A 26,824-nucleotide genomic window follows, 5' to 3' on the forward strand; every position below is an offset into this window, starting at 1 on the left:
TGGGAAAAACTGGTGGTGTGCAAGAACAGGGATAAGCTGGGAAGGGACACCACACTGAAGTTCAGCACCGTTAAAGTAGTTTTTCCTTTTTTTCTGAGACAGGCTAGACGAAAGACCTTATGGTTTACAAAAATGGGATTGGTAGGAAGATATAAAAAGACAATGAAGGCCCTAGACATTAAAAAGGGCATGTGTCACTTTTGAGAAGTGAAGAGTGAGGGATGGAAGGGATGAGAAAGACAGAGGAAGTTGAGAGGACAGAGACAGACACATAGAGAGACAGTGACAGTGACAGATAAAGGCAGAGAGAGAGAGACAAAGACAAATGGAGTGAGAGGAGAAAGAGGGAGAGAGGAGGAGGAGGAGAGAGAGAAAGAGAGAGAGAGAGAGAGAGAGAGAGAGAGAGAGAGAGAGAGAGAGAGAGAGAGAGAGAGGAAGAGAGGAGTGGAGAGGAGAGGAGAAGAGGAGGAATGAGAGAGATTTTTAGTCTGTAGTCCCTTTGCCCTCAATTTCTGGGACTCAGCTAAAAACCCTGGGCAGCTGTGAAATTTGGTTCATCTCAATGGTACACTAATTACCCTATAAAACTTAGATTGTTCTTATTAACTAATATATTTTTCCATGTTACCAAGTAAAGTACTTCCCCCCCATCTTACACCTATGTTGTCACTAAAAATGCTTTTAATTTTTGCACTTCTCATTTTTACCTCAGCTAGAAATCACATTGGGGACTTAAATTTTGCATTCTGTTTATTGAATGTCTCAAGTGGTGAGAACTTAATTGTTATCTGTTTATTCTGAAGGAGACACAACAACTTTTACTAAACATACAAGGATAATCACACTCAGAAGAATGATGAAATACCATTCCATGAAAGCGAGGTTATATAAAAGATTTTGGTTAGCCAATACCCTGAATTATCGTTGAAGGCTGGCTGTAAAGGAAGGAGATAACCCACCTCCTTGTAAGTTTTATAGGCTGTGCCTTTTAACTTAAAAAAGAATGTGCACTTAATTGTTTTCCTTAGACTTTTGAAGGGTTTGGAATTAGGACTTTTTAGCACACTTTTTTCAAGTCATGATAAAAGGAAAAATACAGGAAATAAAGATGGAATGAATTAAGTCAGAAGATCAAAAGTTATTTCTTTTGTTTTCTGTATTTGGGAAGTAAGGCCAGTATAGCAGTGAAGGCCTTATTTAGCAGTACGAGAGGTGGTTTTAGTATAAATGATTCTCTCTAACTCAATTTTCAGGGAAAAAGATTTGGGATTTTTTAAAAAGTTTATGTGTAATCTTGAGGTTGTAACAAACAGCAGCAATTTTTAGCAGTTCTAAATGATCATTGGAAGATGTTCATTTAAGCTTTGCAGTTCTAAATGATCATTGGAAGATGTTCATTTAAGCTTTTTACTTAGAAACAAGAATGTTTTTTGAGGGGGCTTTCATCTCTTCAAAATATGACATATTTACTTATGAAAGGTTTTGTAGGAAAGTAACTTCTAGTACTGTTATTAAAAAAAACAGCCAAAAAGATTTTGACCATCCACTGTGCGACTTTTTCCTTTATATTTCTAAGCTCTGTCAACTGTTAAGCTTGTCCGAGTAGACTTCAGCTTGCTCATGCTGTGCTGAGCTGTTGTTTAACGGGCATTTCTTCCAGCTTTTCCACTTAAACTAGCTATCAGAACCCTACAGGTCAGCCTGATAGTTCAGCTCACCTGAAATGTCTTCTGAGGTAGTGCCTGTGATTTTGTGGCAAATATGCACCTCAGTGGGGAGCTGCAGAACTCACCTCTATCTTCCAAGGGTTAACTGTAACCTGTAATAATAATTTGGTGATACAAAATGCTTTTTATGCATTACCTATTTCCAGAGGCCTAATTTGGGTTTTGTATCAAAATGGATATCACAAACACTACAGCTTCCTACTGAGAAGCAAAATGCTATTGAGAGACTTTCTGTTATTCCTTTTGGTGACTTCTGGGAGGGGTGAAGGAACGGGGAAGCAATTACCAGGCCCTTGAACAGTAGTTGAGGAAAATGGTGGGAGAGAATGGATTTCAAAGGCAGAATAGCTTTTTATGGGATTGTTATATCGAGAACTGACCTTGGCTCTATTACACTGCATATGAGACAAACTTGAAAAGTGAGAAAAAAATATCGGAAGTGGTTTCAACAGATGCATTATTTTCCTATGCAATTTTCATGCCATATATTATAACAAGATATATAATAACTTGACTTGTAACAAACAGATGTATCAGCGCAGTAATGTAGTACTTGGGAAGTTTTCCTCCTTGAAAGCCCAGTTAATTTGTCGTAAGCTCTATCATCACTGGTGCTGAGTAAGTTTGTAAAGTACACTGTTATCTCATTTGGGTTCCTTACTCTCTTGTACTTTTTCAACCCCCACCCCATCATTCCAATGTTCCTCACCCTCTGAATACCCAGTGCTTCTATGTTGCCCTAGTTCCACTGATCACAGAGAAGATTTAAATCAAAGGAACTGGTATTTTATCATAGAAGCTCCCTATTGCCTTTAGGAAGAAATGCGAACTCTTTGGGTGGACATTTATAGCCCTTTACAATTTTGTTTCCAGGCCAGGGGTGTGCTGGTGAATGTTTAAAACTGGCTCTTCAGAAAAAGAAAAAAAAAGATGCATGACAGTTAAATGTAATCTACATTTTCTCCATCACATTTTTTAAGAATACACAATTAACAGAACAATAAATCAAGCCCTAATTTGTAGTTTTGCTCACACTGAAAATTTAACAAGCAGCTCTCTGAAGCCTGTTTGAGCTGGTTCTAGCACACCTCTGTTTATTGCACATTATTTGACTCATGTATTCTATCCTGCAGTCCAGCCAAACTAATTTCCTTGCTGTTTCTCACATGTGACACTGAATTTCTTATCTCCGTACTCCCACGCCTGGAATATATGTCTTCTTAGAATTCCTGATTTTGTTCAAGGCTCTAATCAAGTACTCCTCCTACATGAATCCTTCTCTGATTCCCATTACCTGGTAACGCCTTCTGCCTAAATCAGCTTATATTCTTTTCCTACCCAAGTCAATCAACTTGTATTGTACTTTGTATTTATTTACTTGCATTTGGTTTCTCCCCAAAGAGTACAAGCTCTTTGAGGGCAGACACCATCCTCTTCCACCCCCCACCCCGAGGACCTAGCCCTGTGATTGGCACTTCATAGATGTGTGTTGGTCAACTGAAAATGCAAACTCACATAGAAGTGTTAACTACCTCTCCCAAGACTGTGTAACTTTTAGTATGGCATCTAATGGAGATAGTACTATTTTAATGAAAAGGAAAGAATAACGAATGCTGGAATTTAAGAATTAAGGGTAAGATAGTGGAATAGAAATATTTCTATGGTAGAAGGTAATCGAGGGAGTTCCCGTAATTCTAAGTAGGTAAACCATATCTCACACACAGGCTTTCCTACTGATCATTTTATAAACTGGGAAATAAGAGATATGATAACGAAAGTAACCCGCTTGTTAGCATTCAGTGATGAAACAATGTTTGGAATTTGTCATTTTAACTAGTTGAAGTCCTATATGACAACCTCTTGGCTATGTTGCTCCTTGGATAGGTCCTATCCATACCTGATTAATGCATGAGAAAGCTTTGAGATGCTGGGCAAATTTTCAAGTTTCATCCCAGAACTTCCATTCAAACAGTTTCAGCCCTTTGCTCTTACATGCTTTCTGGGAGGACAGGGTTTTTCTTGGCCTGCTGCTTCCCCATGTGGCCAGCCCTCTCCTCTTCCCTGTACTCTGGGGATGTACTCTCAGAGTCCAGGGCTTTTCTGGGATCAGCCCTGAAAAAGCAGCTGTCCTTTCCCACTCCCACTCCAAGGACAAGCATGCTGAACACAACTTCTGTCACATACTTGCTTTCTTCATCTCTAGGGCAGTTTATTCAGATGTGAATTTTTAGCTAAATTAAAGTACAAACACATTGACTGAATTCTTTGGACATTAGAGGTATATAGTTTGTAGAATCTCCGTCTGTGGGCAGTGTCATGTTTTCTCTTATAAGGGGAGCAATTTAAAAAAAAAAAGTATTTATTTTTGAGAAGTCAACTGTTGCAAAAAAAAAAAATTGGATTTTTTTTTTTTGGTGTGCTGTAAGTAAAGTGTTCATTATTAATTTTTGGTTTGTTTGATATCAATATGTTAAGTGGTTTCTGTGGGGTAAGCCAACTGGCCCACTACACCTACTTCCTGATTTTCTGGCCTTGGTTCCTTTTAATAAAATTGCCCTTAAAATCCAAAAGACTTTCTACTAACACGGTCTAGGGGTTTGGTCATTTGCCTTCAAAAGCATTCAGATCCTCATTTTAATGACAGCTTTCCACACAGAGCCAGAGGAAAGAAATAGAATCATGACTTAAATTAGAGCTCTCTTGTCCCTTGTAATTCACGCATTTTCTTTCTGAAAAACTTTCATTGTCCTAAGAGGATGGGGTGAATTAAGATGGAGTTTCAGTTTTCCTTTAAAAGTTGCTTCCTATTTGGAGGTTTATTTCAGACCCTCTACCTACACTTTTTTTTTTTTTGGTATAGTTTAATATCCTTTGTTTCCATGGCATTGTTGTTGTTTTAATGATTGGTAAGTAGAAGGGTACCAGTGACATGCTTTGGGATCTGAGCCTCCTTCGGACCCCATAGGATGTCAATGGACTCATTAGGATTTAGCCAAGTTTTATGCATTATTCATAATATACATTCACAGCGTGCACCCTAACGACTGTCTCCTGTGACTGCTTAGTCAGAATCATTTGCATGCTGTATTATACAGAATGCATTTAGCCACATTTTGTGTATTATCTTTAATACATATTTCCAGAATACTCTGTTATGGGGTATGTGGAGAATGTGTTTAAACAATAGCATGCGCTTGTGCATTATGGTTCCATAAAAACAAATGCATAATAAAAGTCTGATGGAAAGTAATTATTGCATATATTCAATAGCAGTTTTTTTTTTAAAAAAAGTCTTTATATCATTTCCATTTTGCTTTTTTATTTGATTGTCTACTTATTTGGTTTTTTTTATGGTTAGTGGACTCATGTCCTGAAAATGTTAATTTTGATAACAGCCTACCTGCAATATCCTCCTATTTTACCTTGTTACAGCCTTAAATGATCATTTAAAATAAAATATTTAAAAGTTGTCTTGTGATTGAGGAAAAAAAACTACCAATTAAAGATTTGTGGGTTATTTTCAACACATGAACGACACTTCTAGAGAAATTCACATCTAGATGTCCTGTGAATTCCGGCATATTAGGGCTCTGGGTTCTAATGAAAGCTGTGCTACTGAAATGCTCCGTGACTCAGCACTTTGTCTTTTTGTAGTGCAGTCATCTTGTCTATAAATGGAGATTAATGGCACTAGAATCAGAAAAAATCTGAGATTCATTATATTTTTGTTTTCATCTAGTTTTTAAAGAGAACATAGAGAAGAATTTGAGCAGTTCATTTGCTCAAATAGCACTTGGGAGGAGAAGGAGTCTAGTACTTCTTTTAACCAATAAATATGGATAACAATTGCTAGTTTAATTCTGTACGATAGCTGGCAATTCCTTGAAAAGAAGTTTACTATCATGGTGACCTAACTGAAGAGAACAATGCAGTGAACAGTCAGTCAGTGAAAGCTCGAAAGTTTCCTTTGTTCAGTGGTGAGTACTTGATAAGTTACAGTCACCTGATTTCTGGTTAGATACTAGCAAACTTTTTCTTTTTCTTTTTTTTTTTCTTTTTTTTTACATATTTGTCACTTTGAAAATCCTGTGATTCATTTAATGACCCTAGATTTCAGTCTTATTAAATGAGTGCCTCAACTTCCTCTTTCATTATGAAATCCATCCCTAAGAGATCTAAAATCAATACATATTTACGCAGGGTAAGATTGAGGGGTTACTGAATTTTAATATTATATTGACCCTTTCCCCTGTAATTTGCTTAATTCTGGTTTTTGATGTCATTTAGTTTAATTTATTTCAATTTAACAAATATGTTAAGTATGTGATGTAGGAACAGCACTGTGCTTTTGCTAGTTATTTGGGGAGTAGTGACAAAAATGGAAGTCCTTAACCTTAAGGACAATCCCTTCCCATTGGAGGTTGAAGGGGGCATAATATATCCATAGATCCAGAGCATCTCTCCTATCTATCCCTTTTTTTCCACTCACGGAATCATAACCCTAGTTCAGACCTTGTCCCTTTTCTCATGATGAGTTAGAAGGCCAGTCATTGTAAGTGATCCAAAGAGAGAAAAATACCAAAAAAGCACAGTAGTATAATCTGTCTTGGAATAATAGGTGATATCATTCTGTCCTGCCAGAAAATGATTCTATTTTCAGTTAATTCCAGTTCCAGTGATTATTCCTTATTGTCTCCTCCCAAAAAGACAAATTCACATATATGTTCAGACAACCAAAATTTCCATTTGTTTGTGATTGTGAGATTGTTCTACCCTTTTGTTGAGCTAGTTGTACTGGGCCATGTTGGTTGTAGAGCTATCACTAGGAGAGCTAAGCCTGGGTTGTATTAGATGGTCACAACAAGTTTTCAGAGAGGTTGAACTTCTAGGAGGAAGAGGATGCTAAGTGTTGATGGCAGAGGGTGAATCTGGAAATGTTAAGGGAGAACAATAAATAACCCTATTCTTCCTCTGACTCTGTGTGTGTGCATGTGTGTGTGTGTGTGTGTGTTTGTTTGTGTGTATACTGAGAGGGACTGGGGGAGTTGGGGTGGGTAGGACAGGACTTGACGTCAGATAAAGTACACGCAGTACTGGAATATATGACTGTGATGTGATGTCTTCTGAGAGAAACTAGTTTTCTATATATACAGGAAGACAGAAAAAAGGTGTGAGAAAAAAGGGGTTGTTTAACAACAGAACAGAGGTTCCTGAGGGTACAATGAAAGAAGAGGGTAGAGAACAGGAGAAAAGTTCAGTTTCACACAAAATTCTCTTTATCCTTTATTAGAGTGTTTGTTTGCTGATGATTGTTACATTAATAATAAAACTGGAAATAGAAGACAACTAAGTTTTTTTAAGCCCCCTAAAACCTTGAGTTGCCTTCTGTCCCATTTCTCCCACCCCCACTTTGTTTGGTTTTACAGGGGGAGAAAGGGACAAGAATTGAACTGGATGTGATTGCATGCAGTCTGCCTGAATGAGGGAAGTACTGTAGATCCCCTGAAGTTCCAAAAGGTTTCTGTTGTTGTGTGTGTGTGAATATATGTATGTATCTACATATATGCATATATATGTACATTTGTATATAATTTTATGTATCTGTGTGTAGCATATAAGTGCATGTGTAAACTACAAGTATAAATGTAACCACATATATGTGTATTTCTTATAAAGAGGGACTATAAAATAAGAAGATTTAATAATTTATAAATTGTTATAATGAGATTATTATAAGGATGTGGTTTATTAATTATAACAATTAATACATCATATTGCAATAACATATATGATAAATGTATTACATTATGTATTATTTATAAATATATTTATGTAAGACTCATAAATGAAATCTATGATGAATACCAGAAGAGAAGTTCCAAAGCATGACCCAGGCAATAATAACATTAAAAGAAATATATAATTTCCTGAGGTCTGTACTTTGAAGACAGTAATCATTTGGGTATACCACTTCTCATATGTTTATGTACAAAATCAGTCATGTTACCTTTATAAATAAATACACATTTATCCCCTCTTACCTTTTCTTTTGTACTTCTTCCTATTTTGTATTATATTTATCTGTATGCTTATCACACATACTAGAATGTAAAGTCTCTGGAGGGGGAACAAATGTCATTTAAAATTGTATCCCTCCCACAACCTAGCATGATGCTTTGCACATAGTGAGCATTGAAATGTTTTTGGATTGATGAATGACTGAATGAAAGAGTAAATATGCCATACTATGAAGGATTATTAGTAGTGTTCATAGAAACAAAATTAATTTTTAGCAAACCATGTCTCATGGGAACTTGCACAATTTTGAGGGGCTTTTATTTTTTAAATCTGTTTATAAGTTATCTGTCTATAGATATGTAGATAGATATGCATGTATGTATACAATTATCTATCTGCTTTTGCATATATGTGAGAGGGTATGCATTTGCTTAGCTCAGTGTCTGGTATGTAACAAAATACATGTATATGTACATATACACACATATATATATGCACATACATATTTGCATAATAAGAATTCAAAAACAAAATACAATTTTGTTGTATTTGTTTCTACAAAAGGGAAGGTGAGCTCATGTATTAATATTCTGATGTTATTATTCTTGATTAATCTAAATACTATAAAGGCAGCTTGATAAAAGCACTCTTCACTTCAACTATCCTCTCTATGCAGATGATTCTTATATATAATATGTATATGCATATGTATATGTACACACACACATACACATCCATATATCCAGTCCTATTCTCTCTACTGTCATCTATCACCAACTTCTTGGATGTCTCAAAATGGATATCCTATAGGTATTTCCGAGTCAACATGTTCAAAACAGAACTCATTATCTCCCCCATTCAAACCCTCCCTTCCTCTGAACTTCTCTTAGTGTTGAGGGTATCATAGTCTTCATCAAGTCTCAAAATCTCGTTGCTATCCTTAACTGTTCTCTCTCAGATCCCCAGTATATCCAGTCCTTTGGCAAATTCCATCATTTTTTCTTTCACAGTGCCTCTTGTATATGTCCCCTTCTTTCTACTTACCAGGTCAGTCACGACTCCAATTCATCTCTCACCATGGAATATTGAAATACCTATCTACCTGATCTAGCTTCAGATATTTCTATACTCCCATCCTCCACTTAACTTATGAGGTAATTTTTCTAAAACATGAATTTGACCGTATCATCTCCCTGGAGGAGATAAGGAGCTTCAGTGACTCCCTGTGTCCTCAAGAATCAAATATAAATTCTAGTCTTTGGCACTTAAATCTCTTCATAACTTACACTGGTGTTGTTTGTGCTCCATTTCCCATCCCCCTGCTTTTGCTGTCCTTCCCACACACATATAGGAACTGGTCTTGTGATGTGGCAAGTAAAAGAAAATTAACCTTCTTATTATTGGGCTGTGATTAGAGGTGGTTATTTCTATTTGTTTTTTAAACATATTGTATAAGACTAAAAAGGCCCAATTTTAGTAGTATTTTTCAATATCTCCAAGAGTTGTGCCTTTGAAATAGAATACATTGAATGTTGGAGCTGGAAGAAAGATTGGAGGTTTTCTAGTATTGTGAATGGAACACTGGTCTTGGAGTCAGGAAAATCTGGATTCAAATCCTGCCTCAGACTGGTTGAGTCATAGCATCTCATGGTGCTTAAGTATCCTTCATTGTAAAATGAGAATGTTGGCCTTGATAACTTCTCTGGTTCCTTCTAGCTTTAATTCTGTTGGTACATGGCATCCCAGTTTTACAGATGAAGAAAATGAATCCTCCATAAGTTTAATGATTTCCCATGCTCCCACAGCTAGGCAGTGACTAGGCTTGCTAAAGCAGCAAGTGTAAAGCCAGGTCTTGAGTTTCTTCTCAGTGCTGTTTCTACAACACCATTCTAGGCTCTCTAGAGGTGGTTTTGGTGTCTGACATCTGGGTAGGACATCGTTTAATTTAATTTTATATTTTCATGTGTTCTCACATGAAAGTGGAGTTTGATTGAGAATAACTCCTTCTCTCTGAAACACCAGAGAGGAATTTTACTTTTGCTGTGTGTATGTGGTGTGTGTGTGTGTGTGTGTGTGTGTGTGTGTGTGAGAGAGAGAGAGAGAGAGACAGAGAGACAGAGAGACAGAGAGAGTGAGAGACAGAGTGAAAGACAGAGAGAGAGGGAGAGAGAGAGAGACAGAGAGAGAGAGACAGAGAGAGAGGGAGAGAGAGAGAGACAGAGAGAGAGAGAGAGACAGAGAGAGAGAGAGAGACAGAGAGAGGGAGAGAGAAATAGAGAGAGAGACAGAGAGAGAGAGAGAGAGAGAGAGAGAGAGAGAGAGAGAGAGAGACAGAGACAGAGACAGAGACAGAGAGAGACAGAGAGAGACACACAGAGACAGAGAGAAAGAGAGAGAGGCACTCATGGACAGAGTTTGGGATCATGTTGAAACTTGTTTTAACCACAAGGAAACTCTTTTGACTTCTAATAGTTATCACCGGGCTCCTAAATTAACCAGTAATTAACATGATTATGCTGCGCCAGGCTGGAAGGCCTTGTCAGGCTTTAGTGCTTGGACGAGGTATTTGCCGTAAAAAGAATGCCTCCCTACTGAGGCAACAGGATAGACTCTAGATGGAGAAAAGTGCACAAAAGAAAGAATACTTTTGCTATTTTTTTTTTATATTAATGCAGTTTATCCCTCCCCATTTATTTAGGTCAGGGGTGAGGCACCTGTGGCCTGGAGGTCACACGTGGCCCTCTAGGTCCTCAAGTACAATCCTTTGGTTGAATTTCAGTTTTACAAAACAAATCCTTTATTAAGGGGATTTGTTCTGTGAAGTTTGGAGTGAGTTAAAGGACCCCACTTGAGGACCTAGAGGGCCACCTGTGATCGTGAGGCTGCAGGTTTGCCCCCATTCCGTGTCTCAAAGGAAAATAAAATAATTGCTTTAGCTGAGTCTTCCTTAGAGTTTGTTGGGGTCAACCTTAAGTATCTTGTTTTTTTAACTATTAAGACCAAATAAAATATCGCTAAGCAAAGAGAAGAAAACACTTTATCTTTGAATGAACAAAGTTTGTTTGGTTACTATGTTGATTGTCATGAAGGGCAATATTGTTTGATTACCTTCTCCCACCTCTGCCTTTTTTTTCTGCTTGGTCTCATAAAATAGTGTTTGCCTTGAAAAAAAGATCTTTGGGACATTCAGGTATCAAAGGAAACTGATTGACTAAATGCTCCTATCTCTAGCTTACTCCCTCTCCACCCCACCATGATACGGAGTATGAATTTATCTAATTCATAAAGATGCTGGTTAACATAAGCCAACTTGAGCTTCTAGGGGTAAGATGTCAGAAAATGGACATTTTTTTATTCTTTGGCACTGTAACAACATCAAAAACAAACACACACTCAAATACATATGAAATGAAAAAGAAACTGGTAAGAAGTAAAGACCTCATTACCACGAGTGGTTGTTTGGTGGCCAGTGAAAACTGAGTTGTGGTCTCTTACCCATTTTGAGTGATCAGTTCAAGTCATACCACAAAAACCACCAGTACAACTGGTATTAACTTTCTTTCTTTTAGATAGTTCAGCCAAAAACAAACAAACAAAAACCCCATTTGTTTGTATTTGCTATTTCAACTGAAGAGAAAGTGAAATAGTTTGGGCCATTCTGTTATGAAAACAAATGCAACTATGTAATAATGAGCCTATTTCCCTCTTTTCAGCTCTGCTGAACAGATGAATCCTTGCTCCCTTTAGACTCATGGTAGAAAGAGAGCCCTGCCATGTACAGATGTCTCGTGAAGATGTTATCTTACTCCCATATAAAGCTAATGGAAGTTTCCCTGTGTTTATGCCTGCCCAAAGACCAATGAATAAACGGAAATATACATGATTTATGTCATATTTGTATTCTCAAAATAAGATCATATTTATTATATTGGTTTTAACTCATAATATTCACATAACAAACAGTAGTAGCAGTAGCAATAGTAAATAGTATCAGTGGTAGTGGTGGTGGTGGTGAGGTTAGTAGTAATAATAGACGTTTATATGGTACTTTGCTTCCTTTGATTCCCCACAGCTGAAAAACCTGTGAGGTCAGTACTATTATAATCTCCATTTTACAGCTGAAGAAACTGAGTCTGAAAGATGTCAAATGACTTACCTAGGGTCAGACAGAAACTCAGTATCTAATTCAGGGATCAAAACTCCACATTCCTGACTCTCGCTCTTATGGCTTGTTTTATGTTTCAGACCTGTTAGTTGTGGAATCATGACTAGAATTTCAGATTAAGCATTCTTCTCAATAAGTGACACTGTCCCCAGTTTTTGCACAACAAGGTATTGGTGGAATAGTTCAAGGTTCAAGACGTGCAAACAAGGTTCTCGGTGTTCTACTTCCATTGCAACCATGCAAGCTAGAGCTTTCACCTATGAATGCCCTTCAGATTGGTGATGTTGCCAGCTATGGAGAAAAGATTAATTTAGGCTTAATATTCTGCTTGTGATAACTGATGCCTTATAATGCTTGCTACTTTTAGATAGAGATATATTTATATTTATAGATGTTTGAATCAGTTTTTTACCATTGTATTCTAATAGACACCTCGTAAAAGGGACAAAAGTCATATTGTTAGCATTAGTACCCCAATAAAAGTCATTTACTTTTGTCCTATCTGATCAGGATGTGTTGGTTGGGGAAAATGTCTGCTTGACCCTTCCCTTCCTACTGCACTGATGGTTCATACAGTGCAAAAGTCCTTTGTAGCAATTTCATAATATTAAAAATATCACTTAAACCTTCTCATATCTTGTGTTTTCTCCTAATTTTACATATGAACCATATGTTCACACATAAAACCACACTGAACTATAGAGTTGTTAAAGGATCCAAGATTGTAAAGCAAATACACAAGATAAAATTAGATTCTTGGACCCCTAAAACCCAATTCTCTGCTCAATTTCCAAGTCCATTATTGTTCAACTTTCACGAACACTCGAGTAGTTTAAGTTTTCTAAGAATGAAGTACAAAGAGATAATAAAATCAAAGGATATTTTTGACATTTAGCATTCGTGTTAAAAAAAATCAACAGCCAACATATTGTAGTTACACCTTGTTTGAAGGAGCTAAGAAATCACAAAAATGAACTATAAGAGAATTGTAGTCTATGTTGCAGAAATTTTGTTTCCTAAATATTAATACTAATACCATGCTAAGGTAGTAAAACAATTTAAAAGAGTGGGTTGAAAAACCTTACAGGTGTAAAAGTGAAGCATATGGTTGAGCGGAGATTGTCAATTAAATTGACAGATGATTAACATTCATTAAAACTTTTAATTAACACCTTGCAAAATTTCAGTAAAATGATACTGTATGTAAATGAGTATGAGTGATATCTTGAAGCTTGCTCTTACCTGGTTAAAAGAAAAAATGATCACAAATCTGCTTATGATAATGATTTTTTTTAGCACTAGGTTTGTTTAGAGTGCTATTGTGCTATGTCAATCAAGTCTACTTGATTTGCCAATATTTTAAATATATTAGTATAGAGAAAAGTAATTCATTGTGCTCTCTGGAGGAAATAAGAACTACATTATAGCTGTCTTTTATTTTGCTTTTCATTATTTCTCTGATGAAGGAGTTCAGATTACACTTGGACATTTGTGACATGGACTTCAGTGAGGATATCTGAATATTTGATGTAGATAGGAGCATTTCAGAGCAACTTACAAAATCAAATTTATTTAACATTTGATTAATTAAATTGCTGCTATCCTAACTTCCAAAACAGTGCAGAAATACTGAGACAGTTCCATAAGGTAAACCATTTTGTTAAGAATCTCCCTAAGTGAACCATAATTATTTACTCTGTTGCATCAGAATACGTTTCCTTTTGGCAAGCATCAGCAAAATAGTAGCTACTGGAAGTCACTGTTTTTATTTCTAAAAAAAAATTTTGAAAGCTCCAAAATTATAGTTATATTGTTTCCTATACATAATATGAGAATAATTATTCTAATTCATATAGATATGCATTTTCACCAATCAGGACAATTATTTGGTGGATGCGAAGAGTGGTAAACATTTTATTCACATGCTTATATATGGTATTTCTACATGAAAATATAATCTTTCATTATACATAATTGTTACAAATTTCTAAATCTAAGTGAAGATCAGAAACCTGGAAACAAATTACCTTTGTGATTTATTAATGACTGAATTATTATTTCAAAATAGCATTTTCTCTTGTGGCAATTAGATATCATTCTAGTTTACATTTGTGTAATAGGGGATTGATCAATGAGGTCTCAGAGGACGCTTGTATTTGTACTTTTTTGTTGGGTTATACAAAACATGTACCTTCCTGTTTGGTTTCAATCCAATATGTGGAACTTTAGGTGCCTGTTTCCAGTCATGTGTAACTAATGGACTGGAAGACTGTGATGATAAAAAGTCTTCTAATTGTCTCTAGAGTCAGAAGCACTGATGGCTCAGGAAGTGCTAACATGAAAGTGAGTACACATCAGAAAGGGATGATTGACCCATATCAGTCTTTTTTTTTTCTTCTTCCTGTTGACAAGTGACACCAGGCATTTTATGAGCTTCCATGAAGGGGAAAAGAAATCTGTCTTATTTTCTACACAACCATTGTGTGTCTATGAACAGATAATAGCTAGGTTTTTGATCTTAGATGAATTGGTATCCAAATGGGGGAATACTTAGGTGACTGTATAAATTTTGCAGAGCCACTAGTATCATTGACACACAGAGACAGAGTGGCAGCTAATGCCTGATGACTGAGGTAGCACTTGCCAATGAGTGTGGGCATAGTCACCTAAGAGCAGTGACACCTTCCTAGATAATGAAATATTAATAGGAGAAAAAAGTGTCAGCCAAGAAGTTTTAAAAAATACCAACTCTTGGATCCCCAAACAGAGCTAAACCTAGGGGGAACCTCATGAGGATGCTACAAAGGCAAAAAAGACTTATGGGGGCAGTTGTGAGATACTCTCAGTCTTATACATTCTGTACTCCTGTTTCTGACTATTTTTGTGCTTTGAATTCAAGCTTACTTTCTCCCTGTACCTTGTGTGTACAAGGCAAGAGTACAGTTCATTTGGGGGGATTCTTGTTAAATCTAAATCTTCTCAGTAAACCTCTTTTGTAAAAGTTATAGGAGTCCAACTGATTCCTTGATAATGTAGGCCATTCAACTGGGGACTCAGGCCTTTGGTACTGTAGCGCCAATGCGATACTCATGGGTGACTATGAATATGCCAGCACAGTTCTGAATTGCAAAATATAACAGACTCTTCGCATGGAAGACAGAACCGAAACATTTATTCAGACACCAGAAAACCAAATCCATCATAGCAACAAAGAAATCCATCATAGTAATCAAGAAGTCTATACATGTTATCAGGCCTTCTCACAAACAGACTCCCCTAAGCAAAATGCCCTTCTCTCAGTCACAGCCAGCTGCCTGCTTCCTTTGTCCTTTCCAGCTCTGACTTGTCTGACCAACTTTCTCTCAATTCTTGATTCAGCTCTGCCTCTTCTTCTTCAACCCTTTCTGCCCCACCCTTCTCTGTTCCACCCATTCAGCAAGCTCCTCCCACCACAGGCTTAATGTGACTCAAACTCATGTGACTTAGGCTTCCATGTGACTGAAGCAGGTCACTTAGGCCTATTAAAGAAAGGGAAAAATCTTTCCATTCCATTAAAACTACATTAATTCAATTAAAAATACATTAACAATATAGCTACAATGTTACAAACCCTAGAATCCTCAAAAGAGTAGAAGTCACTGTCTTTGGGGGGGTCTGGCTCACCAATTTGAGTGGGTGTTGAGTGATTAAGCTCAGAGGAGATGCTACATTTATTTTTCAGAAGGTTAGGGAATTTTATTTTACCAGGAAGTGCTATTTTTCTTTATATTTGTTCAGTGAGTGTAGCTTAAATATATGTATTGCATATGTGTTAAATGTATTAAGTATAGCCAAAAAACAGATTTAAAATAGTTTCCTTTGGACTTCAGTTCATTTCATAAAGTATTTGCTGAATGCCTGTTACAGAATCAACACTGCTAAGGGTGTATGTATGTGTGTGTGTGTGTGTGTGTGTGTGTGTGTGTGTGTGTGTGTGTAAAGGGATAGGTACAAAAAATACTAATAATGCTAAGTATGGTGCCCACCTTTAAAGAATTTAAGATATTTCATGGGGATTGTTGGCAGTTATTAATCAAATAGGTAATACTGTAAGCTATTAAATTACTAAGTACCAAAAATAATACATTTTATAATATCATTTGCTTTTCAAGTCTGTAGATTTTAAGTGAAGTGCTTCCATGACAGGGAACTTCCATATCCTTTGGGAGTGTGTGTGTTCATCCTTCATTGCCAAAGAAGACCATGCCATCAGAGAAATTATGATAGGACTTGCCACTTGACTTTGTTTTTGAGTGAGGGAGGGCCATGCAGGTCACCAGCCTCACTTCTCCTCCAGAGCCATCTGAATCCAGTGACCAGTGAATCCAATGATATTCATCAGGATGGCTGGAGATGACCCAGGATGAGGCAGTTGGGCTTAAGGGACTTGTCCAAGGTCACACAGCTAGTGACTGTGAAGTATCTGAGGCGAGATTTGAACTCGGGTCCCTCCTGACTCCTGCACTGGTGCTCTGTCCACTGCACCACCTAGCTGCCCCATCCTTTGGGAGTAAATTGTAGAGTAAATTGTAAAAGAAAGAATGGGAAAAGGCCATAGAATTTGAGCTGAAGGAGAAAGGAAGACAGTGTGAAGGTAATTTGGAGGGTTTTTCCTTTGTGAAGAAGGTCACCAATTATATTTGATAAATTTGAGAAACATTGAGGATAATTTGAAGGACAACAATCTCCAGGTGCAGATTCTCTTGTTAGGTTCTGGGGGAGAAGAATGAAGGAGAAAGGACAGGTTTAAGGAAGATTAAGCAGAAGAAGAGAAAGGTAATGGTGGCTGTTACTTCTCAGTAGCAAGAAGCCAGTTATTTGCTCAGTAAACAATAGTTCTTCAGTCAGTTCAGTTGTGTCCAACTCCTTGTGACCTCATTTGGTGTTTTCTTGGCAAAGATGCTGGAGTGATTTGCCATTTCCTTCTGCAGCTCATTTTACAGATGAAGAAACTGAGGCAAATGGGTTATATGACTTGTCCAGGGCCACACAGCTGGTTCATGTCTGAGGTTGGATTTGAAGTCGTCTTCCTGACAGACCCAGCATTTTATCCATATTAGAGATGTCTATTTTCTTCTTGGCATATATGGAGAATCTCTTAGGATTAGCAAAAGTATGTTTCTACCATAGACATATAAAGCATGGGCACATCTGGCTCACTTTGTACTTGACTATGATGACTGTGGATGAACTAATATTCCCTCAGGTAACCTAGAAAATACTGTCTTGTTTAAGAACAGAAGAGCATAAAGTCACACGTTGTGTTCTCCTCACTGATGTCTATTCATAGCAAGATCTGTAGCAGAGAAAAATGAAGGGAACAACTGTTCAAAAAGAGAGTCTCTGAGAATGGAATTTGAATTCCTTGACTATGACTTAAAATATAGGAATGACAGATAGCTGGCCAGGGATAGAGTACCTATAGTAAAGACTAGTAAGAATATGTTTGTTTGGTGTCTTGTATAGAGGAGGAGGGAGAAGCCTTTCTACTTACATCCATTAAACTAGATACTACACAGTGTGATGGGAGAAGAATAATAGATGAGACTGCATCAAATAACTATATGCAGATGTTTGAAGAAGAGGAATTAGAATTACACAAGGGTGAAAATTTAGCCTCAGGTATCACTTACACTTGGATAGAAGTAAAACTTTGACTGGAATATATCTGGTTTGTTAAACTGGTACAGCATTTTATATGTTAAGAAAGTACAGCCATATTCTCAAATTTGGGAACTAGAAAAAGAAACTTCTAGAACTGTCTAGAAATACAATGGTCTTACTAGGGATATAGTGGGTTTCCATTTATTGAATGTCTCTAAAACAAACCTGTATAGAGATTTTTTTTTTCTTTTTTGAGAAATGGTTTGGGCTGAATGGCCTCTGATGTCTCTTCAAATGCTAAAATTCTGATTCTGTGATTCACCGCAACAAACTTAACAAATACCTACTATGTGCCCTACATTGTGCTTAATGGAATAGATTTATAAATTGAGAAAAATGACACAGTCCTACCGTAAAGATTATAGTCTATTAAGCTGGGGAAAGGAGGAACAAGATGGGAATATATGGTATGAAATTAAGTGAATGGATAACTCATTAAGCAGTTGACCTTATAGTTTGAGGTAAATTGCCTTTAGGTAAATTGATTTTAGATGCCTTGTCTTGCTCTCAGTAGACTTAGGCTCAACTAAAAGAAGTACTTTGTAACAATTAGAACTGACAAGCTATGTAATAGGTTGTAGTAGTGAGTTCTTTGTCATCCAAAGTATTTCAATAGGTCTGCCAGGACTGTTGTAGAAAGTATACTATTTTGTGAGTGAGGTTTGCATTATCTTTCCCCCCCAAACATCTAGCATAGTACCTGATACACTGGAGCACTTAATAAATGATGGGTGATTTATTGAGTTATTAATTGATAAGAGGTTGGCAATTCCCCTTATGTCAAATTTTCTATGACTCTCATTTGACCTCAGCATGAAGAGGAGGTAGGAAAGGAGGAGCCCTCTTTTTGTTTTAGTTCAGTTGTTTTCAGTCATATCTGACTCTTCATGATCCCATTTGCGTTTTTTTGGGGGGTCAGCAAAGATGCTGGAGTGGTTTTCCATTTCCTTCTTCAGGTCATTTTACAGATGAGAAAACTGAGGCAAGCAGAGTTAAATGAATTGTCCAGGGTCATACAGCTAGTAAGTGTCTGAGACTGGACTTGAATCAGGGTCTTCCTGACTCTAGTCCCTGCACTCTATCCACTGAGCCACCTACCGGCCCACTTTTCCTTTTTCCACCTCTTTCACTTGAAAGACCTTTAAACGGTGTAACACTAAATATTATAATTAGCGTAAAAGAATTAGTTTAACATTACTCTATAAATTTTTTAGATATTTTGCCATAAATGGAATTGTATGAAAAGACACGAAATGGGCAAAATTTAGTCCTTTGTTTTTTGAGTAAAATAATTCATAGAAGCCCTTTATTGATTTCTCTATACTGCGCAGTTACTGAAAAAATATTTCCTAACTTGAGTTGTGTTGCTAGCTTACTTGATAAGAATATGTTTACTTAAGACAGTAGGGTTATTCATGTGGTAGGGTAAAAATTCTTGCTGCCTTGATGGATTAAATTTGAAGATGTTATCTACCCAAAGAAAACCTAGAGTTATCTCAGTTGACTCTTTACTATCTAAAACAAAGCATTTCTCATGTTACTTCTAGTAAAAGTTGATTAGATGTATCAACTTGTTCAAGTCTTCAGCCAAGAGTGTTTTCTTTTCTCCGAAAATGTAGGAGAAATAAGAGTAGAGTGCAAATTCTTCTACAGTCAGGGGGAAGGAAACAAAAGAAACAAGGGCCTTTTTATGATTCTGAAATACCATTGACATCCAGATTCACCCTTTCCCTTTTCAAGGTATTTAATGCTTATTGAGGCATTTCTAAGCCTTAAGCAAGCAGGGAAGAAGGAAATTACAAAGAAGAGGTTAAAAGGGTGTAGGTGTTAATCCATTAGATTAGCCTCTGGAAGGCATAGTAGGAAGTTTGGCCATGTGTCCAGTCACACTGTTAAAACCATGATCCATGGAAGAGGGTATTTATTTGTGGCTGTATAAGGGTTCCTGAGTTCCATTCATTTCTTCCTTCAATCAGGACAGGGCAGTAACTAATGATCTTGGTCCCTGAGTCACTAAACTGTCCCTGGATATAAAATATGAGATGTCATGTGTTGTCCCATTAATTTTTTAAGGCAAATTAGTTTGTAGGCCAGGATAGATCTTTGAACTCAGGAACTCATTGAGGATGGGAGAAGGTGCCTGAGAAAACTATCTTGGTGATGGTGATGGGGGGAGAGAAACAGATATACCTTTGCGGAATTGTAATTATTATTCAGGAATATTTTATTGTAACTCCAAAGTATTTTGTTTTAGAGGGTTTTTTATGAAAACATTTTACTTGATTATTATAGTATGATTCTGGCATTTATTTAACAGTACATTAAATGCTGTAGCTAAAGTGAGTGTTTTCCAGTCTTTCGCCTAACTGGGAAGCAGGATACGGTAGATTGAACACTAGTTATAAATTTGAAGATCTGATTTTCAAGTCCTGGCTCTGGCACTTAATGCATTTGTGATAAGTACCTTGTAGGCAAGTACCTTGACTAAGTCTCAGCTTTCTCATCTGTAAAATGGAATTTTTAGTAGTTATACTGTCTAACAAACTGGCTCATTTTAGCTGAAGTGCTTCATAAAGAATGAAATTATTATTGACAGCTAACATTTATTTAGAACTTTCAAGTTGGTAAAGTGTTTTGTAAATATCGTCTCATGTGATCCTCCAACAAACCTGTGAGGTAGGTGTTATTACTGACCCAGTTTTATAGATGGAAAAAATGAGGCAAACAGAGATTAAGTGATTTGTCCAAGATTGCATCACTAGTGAGTGACTAAATGAGCATTTAAATTCACACCTTTCTGACTCCAAGTTGTTTTAGAGATTTTTTTACAGTCAAAGGGAGACTGGACCTTTTCTCTAAAGAGAAATTCGTAGATCAGAACAATCTAAATTGATAAAAATCATTTCTGGCAGAATTGTGCCTAAAACACAGTCACAGGATTTTCTTTCACACATTAGACAAGTTGGTGTTGGACAAAGGGAAGGTGCAAAACTTTTCAACTCTAGTCGTCTATGTTAGTACCCCACCTCTAGGAGCATTGGGCCAGATGAATTGCATTCAAGTCCATATAAGTATCAATAAGCACTAGAAACATTAGAAGGGGTTGTGGAGGAGGAGGGAACTGACTTCTGTCAGCAGAACAAAGGCCAGTACTGTTGAATTTACAATTTTTTCTTTCAAAGTAGATTGGAGGAATGTAAAGAGTGGAGGTAAATGGAGCAAAAGGTAATCTTTTTAAAGTCAGAGACTTTGTATTGTATTTAAGCTTTAAGCATTGTTTGGTAATGTTAGGCTTTTATCTCTGGAAATAAAATTGTAAAATTTGTTCTGGTGTATACTGAATATGGCAGGAAGTATTCTTAATTTTAAAAGATTTAAAGAAATCAGCTATTTTTTTCCATTTTAAGTTGGTAGACATTATGGGTAGTCTTTAAAGTTAGGCCCAGTTAAGACTTCTGAATGGGTATCACCTTCCTTAGAACTCTGTTCTGTTTTTTCAGCTGCTAATATGGGGGAGGGTCATGAAAATTTAACTATTTTGCCACAAGAAGTTTAAGAATTTCAGCTTTTCCTTAAGATTTTCTTATAATGCCCATCATCTGAATTAAAATATAGAATTAATTTCCCCACAATGAATGAACTACCAGTGAATTTATGTTATCTTGGTAATGTATTTAATAATTTTGATATAATTGAAGTGATTATTTCTTTGTATTTGTTATAAGCACTCACAGAAGGTAATTATTCTTTTTAGCACTGAAATTCATGACAATGTATGATACATAGTTTGAATGCATAATTTGAAAAAAAATTAAAAATCTTAAATATTGTAATATTTAATCAGGTCATATCACAAGTTTTAGCAGTTGGAAAGATAAGTGTATGTGTACACATACATACACACATATAGGGAGAGAAAGAGCATCTTTGAATGTTAGGTATTATAATGATTGCTAGCTTACACAGAAGTTTAAAATGTGTGGTGTATTTCAGTTTTTTTTGTGGGATTTCAGAAGGATTTAATTGAAAAATTCAAGGTTAGAAGAATAATAAACCAAAATGTACTAATCTAAATTTTTTTAAATATCTAAAAATATTTTTATAAAGGTACATTGAAAAATTTTAGAAAGATATTGTACAGGGATAAATTTTGTCTTTTATATTTTGGAATTTATGATTTTTAGGAAAAAAGGCAAGGATTTATAAAATGTTAATAGAATTTTCATGTAACAAAGTATCTACATTAACAAATAATTTTCAGAATTGCCTGTTAATGTTTTCAGCCTAGACAGTGCAAATATATAGCTGCTACCCAAAAGTAGCTTATAGTCTTTAGGGGAGGTAAAGTATACCGTAGTAGAATAATATCCAACCCTCTCCCCTACAAGATTACTGTAGGTTCCAGATACTTTTGTACATAAATATTCATGCAAAACAGTAGGCTATAAGTCCCATTGGCATGTTTAATTTTAGTAGGGGGTGGGGAACCAGAAGACACATTCATTCACAGCAAAAGAGATTTAATTGTATTGTATAGCAAAATAACTGCAAAAAAATTATATTTCTTCCATACACATGAGATGTATACTTTTCATAGGTTACTATACCTCCAGTGGGTAATGGGACAAGCATACGAAATATATATGAGCAATGAATATGCTTGGCTAAACACTTAAAAAAGACAGTGAACTCAAGCCAGGTCAACTCAAGCCACCAAAACTTCAGAGTTGCCAGTTTCCTATAAAGATATTTTCATGTTGCTTTCTGCTGCCAGCTTCTTCTGTCAACTGTCATGCACTTTGTTCCAAGAGGAAAAAGTGTTTGTTAGCCGTTTAGATTATACAGCTCCAGGAGCTATCTTTAGCTTTTTTGTGATGCAGGCACCAGCCAGCAGGATCCACTCTGCTAGTTTGAGAAGATCTGAGGTGTTGTAGCTGATCTTTGGCATTACTCTTTCTCTTTTTATCCTTTATCCTATTGAGATAAAAACTCTTGCCATAGGATCGTAGAATCATAGATTTAGAGCTAGCAGTCACCTTAGAGGCCACTTAGTTCAATCTTTTCATTTGACAGATGAGACATTAAGCCTAGAATGGTTAAGTAACCTGCCCAAGGTCACACAGGAAGTTAGCATTAAGAACTTGAACCAAGATCTTCTGACTCCAAATCCAGCACTTGTTCTCATGGACCATGCCATCTCCCATCTGACTTTAATTTGTGTTATACCGTACTCTACTAGAGTAAGATAATATGTAATTGTGTGCAAATCATTGACTCATACCATTAGGAGCTTCAATTTGGTGCCACACACATATTCTACTTTCAGGTCAGTTTTTCTCAGTTATCTCTTCTTGACTTTTGACTTTGTCCTACCTGTGGCCTGGCTAAGTTAGTTCTTGTCCTAGTTGAAATTAGCCCTAGAAGGGCAAGAAATTTTCCTTCGCACCTTATTCCATAGTACCTATGTTTTTTCTCTTACCCTTTCAATTGCTATGGTTCTTCTGCTTTTTGGTTTTCTACACTTTTAACCATTCATTATTGGTATGTGTTCTAGTTCATATTTGCTTGTATGCTTGGTTCCTTAATGTCAGCATTTATGTATTCTCTGAATATGACTTGCCTACCTAATAGGACTGTGGGAAAGATGGGATGGTATAATAATAATAACACTATATTTACACAGCACTTTACTTACATTGTAATATTAGGTGTTTTCCTACAAACTATGTGAATAGTCAGTACATGTGTTATGTTCTGTAAAATGGCCCATTTTACAGATAAGGATACTGAGATGAGAAAGTTTATGACCTGCCTATTGTCACAAAGACAGTGTCCTAGCTGGGATTCAAGCTGGGACTCCAAGTCCAAGATGTTTTGCACTATACCATGTTAACCATGTATCATTTTTATTGTTAATCATTATTCTTAGATTTTCTGGCTGTAGCATCCTTCCTAGTCTCTAAATTCTCCCCTCTTTCCAAAAAAAAGTTTAGATAAAAGAGAGATTAATATGGGCTGCCATGTTCTTTCCCCGTAGGATCGCCCCCCCCCCCCTTCTCTCTCTCTCTGTGCATTGGTCTCACTTTGTCTCTCTATCCCTTTGTCTCTGTCTCTTTTTCTCCCCACTCCCCCTACTCCCTTTACTTAAAATACTACACTGCTGAGGTTGCTGGAATCTCTCTGCTACTTGCAATATCAGATTTGATCATCATTGTTTGGAGGCAGTGAGACCTGTGTGTATAGTCATGCTGATGATAGACTTTTTCATCAATGGAGTTGAATGACTGTTGCTGTTGCTTTCCCCCTCAGCTCCTCCAACCCTGCTTCATGACACAAGAGTGGGAAAACCTGAAACCAGGTGGGAATGCACTTATATTCTTATGCAGGTGTAGGGAACCTGGGATCCACTTGTGTATCCCAACAAATTGCAAGTGAGGTCTCTGTTTCTTGGAGTGGTCTGAGTGTTAGTTCCAGGATTTTATGGCCTCCACAAAAGCATAGCTTAGTAGAGGAAGAAATATGGATTGTAAAAGTATCTAATACCCAAATTATGATTTTATAAGGGTAAGGAGATCCTAGTAAGGAATTTGCAAGTTATAGTCTTAAACATATGATTTCCTGGAGTATTGAGAGGTTAAATGTCTTGCTCAGGGTCTCAGAAAGTCAGTCATCATTTATAAAGTACCTACTATGTGCCAAGCACTATGCTGAGCACCTGGGATCCAAAGAAAGGTAAAAGGCAGACACTGCTCTCAAATAGCTTACAGTCTGATGGGAAGATGACATCAAACAACTAGGTACAGGCAAGCTATAGATAGGATAAAACTGAAATATTCAACAAAGGAAAGGTACTAGAATCAAAGAGGATCAAGAAAAGTTTCTTATTGAAACTGGGTTTTAGTTGGAACTTTATGGAAGCCATTATGTGTCAGAGGTGGAGGAACATCAGCCTAGGTCTTCCGAATTCTGAGACCAGTGCTCTGTCCATTGAGAGTAAGACACTAAGGAAGGCTCCCTCTTATAAAATAAAGTAGACAAAGTACATGCTACTTGTGAAGAGAGATAGATAAAAGGAGAGAGAGAGAGAGAGAGAGAGAGAGAGAGAGAGAGAGAGAGAGAGAGAGAGAGAGAGAGAGAGAGCACACACATATCTTTGTTAAATAAATATAATTATAATTACCATCCAGGATTTTTTTTTTGGATAGATGCTTAGGTTTTCAACAGTTGAACTTTATAGAATAAAACTGGAAATGAAACTTGCCCCCCTCTTCCCTCTCCTATCTGATTTGTTGTATACTCGTGAATATAACATTTTTCTATGTTCATTTCTGAACCTGACTCACTTTGGCAATATGGGGGGCATTTCCCAAAGATACTGTGCATTGTTTTTAAAAACATTCTCAAGGGACAGGCCAACCTTAAATTATTGTTATTCTCTGAATCAATTCAAGTCAGACTCAAAATTCCCTTATTCTGATTTGTAAATCAAATAATTCCAAATAAAAAGTCCATATAATGTGCTTTCTCAAAGTTGAACTTGCTGCCCCAGTCAGATTTAGATAAAACATGCAGGGATGAGGGCAAGTCATACGCTGGAAGTGGTTTTAGGAAGTCAATTCCCTGTTAGTCTAGTATAATTTCTAAACATGCATTTCTCTCTTTTTCTCTGATTTTGAACTTAAGGACTTTAGGAGAAAAGAGTTCCTATTCCGAAGGAAAATTACATTTCTGCAAGGGTCTGTGATCTGCTTTGTCCCTGTACACACTGAGGAGTGAGAACAGGAGTGGGTGGAAGCAGTAACTATGTTTTAAGTTCATTGTGGTGACTCTTTAAGCCACTGTCAGCCTGATACCATTTAAATATGCAGTGTGAATGAGGCCTGTGGCAACTGATTTGCCAGAGCAAATATAATTATTTTCGAGTTGTCTGTTGCACCAAGTAGATAATAATCATAAAAGAATCAAATGAAAGTGAAGCTTTTTTTTTCAGTTTTCCAATGATAATCTAGAATATTTGGCATCAAAATGCATCATTTACTTTGGATAAGCAGATGACAATGTTATATAACTTTGATTTTATGGTGATTTACAGTGTTGACAACTATTTTACTTACCTCTGATCCCCTGTTCTGCTCAGAGGAAACCTCTGGATTTTATGTATTATTATTTCTTGTATTGTTAAATTATTGGCACAAGTAAAAGCTGAACCTGACACATCTCTTCAGTGATCCTTTTTTATTGGCTGTCATAAATATTACAGGCATTTTTATGTTCATATAAGGTCTGTCACTCCTCAAGCAGTTCATAGACTGGTAATGCTCAGACATGAGGAAGGAGAGGGTCAGAAGATGGAGCAAGAGGAGGGGAGCACGCAGAGAGAAAGAGACTTATTAAATGTGATAGATGCCACAGTTGGCACTTTGGTCTGACAGAGTAGTGTAGATCAAAGTGTTTTGTTTGCATGGAATTTTGGATTTGGAAGGAATCCTAGGTATCATTTTAACCAAGTCCTTAATTTTTTACAGATAAACTAAGGTAGAGAGATCAATCAATCCTTGAACATTTATTAAGTACATACTTATCTGGGACTGTGCTGATTGCTGAAGATACAAAGAATGAAGCAACCTTAACTGTTGAGGAGCTTACATTCCCGTGGAGAGATACTATGTATCTGTGGATATAGATGTGTGTATATGTATATAGGTGACCAGGTGGTGCTTTGGATAGAGCACTACGCTTGGAGTCAGGAAAACCTAAGTTCAAATCCAGCCTCAGACACTTATTAGCTGTGTGACCCTGGATAAGTCACTTAACCTCAGTTTCCTCAGCTATAAATGGGAATAAATAGAGTACCGAATTCCCACGGTTGTTGTGAGGATCAAATGAGATAATAATTATAAAGTAATTATCATAGTACTTGGCATACAGTAGGTGCTGTATAAATGTCAGCTTTCATTATTATTGTTAGTGTGTGTGTGCGTGTGTGTGTATGTGTGTGTGGTGCAGTGGAGAGAGTGTTGGACTTGAAGTTAGGAAGATTTATCATCCTGAGTTCAAATGTGGCTTCAGAAACTAACTAGCTAAGTGACCCTGGACAAGTCTCTTAACTAGGTCTTATCTGTAAAATGAACTGGAGAAGAAAATGGTAAGTATCTCTGCCAGGAAAATCCCAGATGGAATAATGAAGAGTCAAACATGACTGAAATGACTG

At 36.6% G+C, this 26,824-nt stretch overlaps 1 protein-coding gene across 10 annotated transcripts in view; it reads left to right on the plus strand.

Moving 5' to 3' along the window:
- The window catches only part of SOX5 (SRY-box transcription factor 5), a 1,296,482-nt gene that overhangs the window by 29,093 nt on the left and 1,240,565 nt on the right, over positions 1-26,824 (plus strand). The window lies entirely within an intron of this gene.

Source organism: Notamacropus eugenii, chromosome 3 (assembly GCF_028372415.1).
Source record: "Notamacropus eugenii isolate mMacEug1 chromosome 3, mMacEug1.pri_v2, whole genome shotgun sequence".
NCBI classification, from domain to species: Eukaryota; Metazoa; Chordata; class Mammalia; order Diprotodontia; family Macropodidae; genus Notamacropus; species Notamacropus eugenii.